At 51.1% G+C, this 1,461-nt stretch overlaps 1 protein-coding gene across 1 annotated transcript in view; it reads left to right on the top strand.

Annotated features, from left to right (window-relative positions):
* Positions 1–769: 769 nt before the first annotated feature.
* The window catches only part of LOC106806601 (putative ammonium transporter 3), a 40,197-nt gene continuing 39,505 nt past the window's right edge, over positions 770–1,461 (top strand). Inside the window, exon 1 of the mRNA XM_014808595.1 lies at positions 770–1,269. The gene's annotated coding sequence lies outside the window, so the exon portion shown is untranslated. The remainder of the gene's footprint in view (positions 1,270–1,461) is intronic.

Raw genomic sequence — 1,461 nt, 5'->3', positions numbered from 1 at the left:
TCGATCTGAAGAAAACTGTTCCCGTGAATTATTTTTAATTCGGAGGCTACGCGGATAGGTTTATATAATACGGGCCGTTGCCTGGACCGTATGACGGGCCGTCTTTTCGACGCGTGATAAGGAAGAAGTGACCAGCTATTGTCAGACGTGCGTGCGACCATCAACTCGATTCATTGTGCGTATACCGCCTGCGGTGCAGATTTTGTGGGAAAGTATGATATGTAGCAGATTACTAGGCCTATATAAGTTTCATTGCTATATACATTAAGCTATTAGCACCCTGGGTGCGTGCGTGCGTGCGACATGTGTTTGTTGCGTGCGTGCGCACGTATCGTCGTGTGTGCGGTCGCGGTGCGCCGTAGTGTGTGTGGTGCGTTGGTTGCGTGGCTACGTATGTAGTCGTGTGTGCGTGCGTGCGGCGTAGCGTGCGGTGGGCGCAGTCGTGTATGCGGCGTGCGTGGCACGCGGTGTGTGTGTGTGCGAGGCACGTACGTTTCGGCGGCGTGGTAGTTGCGTACGCACGTAGTGTTTATTATTGGATAACAACAGACTTTCAGAGGGAGTTAGATGTGACAATGTGGATCGATTTCTCACTATTAGTTCAGCGGTTATCTTACTTCTTCAAGGTCCACAGATACGTTCTAGACTTGTCTGCGTGCGTGCCTACGATCCAATAAAAGAAAACACTTTTCGTTAATTTATATTTATCGGGATAGAGGATCGGTTTCTTAACTCCTTTAGGGCCGTTGCCTGGCTTGTATGCGAGCCCATTTCCTCTTTCGAACCGCGTGATAAGGGAAGAAAGATGACACAGCTAATTGTTAAGAACGTGCACGTGACGACAATCAACTCCAGAATCGCTTGTGCGGCTAATAACCGCCTGCGCGTCCATCGTTAACAACTCTCCGGCACACGCGCGCGGAAAGATGAACCGGTCCCTCATAGCGAGGAGTGTTGACGAGAGAGAAGCATCGAGCGTGCGTGCAGTCACCGGCTGACGACGCGCAATGCGAAACTGTCGGCGAAAGTGTACAATCACGGTGAAGGTAAAACGACGGCATATTATTCGGCTCGCTAATCTCATCGCGTGTGGATTCCTCGAACCTGAGCGACTCTCTTCTGCTCTCGTGAGCGCTGTGAGACACGCAGCAGCTGCTCGCAGTCTCAGTACGCAATACGTAGAGCAGACGACGCCTGAACGCCAGCTGACGAGTAAGGCGTAGTCACGTTACGAGGTCGGATCTGCTTTGGCGACAAAAGGAAAAATAGGTAAATGAGATTGGTGGGTGGGTGATTGGGTGTGTGTGTGTGTGTGTGTGTGTGTGTGTGTGTGTGTGTGTGTGTGTGTGTGTGTGTGTGTGTGTGTGCGTGCGCGCGCGCGTGACATACAGAAATGAACATGCAATATCATAGGCGGTGCGTTATAGTCAGGGGCGTAGCCAGGATTTTAAAAGTTGTAGG

The sequence above is a fragment of the Priapulus caudatus genome, unplaced genomic scaffold (genome assembly GCF_000485595.1).
Source record: "Priapulus caudatus unplaced genomic scaffold, Priapulus_caudatus-5.0.1 Scaffold169, whole genome shotgun sequence".
Taxonomy (NCBI): Eukaryota; Metazoa; Priapulida; class Priapulimorpha; order Priapulimorphida; family Priapulidae; genus Priapulus; species Priapulus caudatus.
Note: the sequence above shows the minus strand (reverse complement) of the source record. Positions and strands in the feature narration are given on the sequence as shown.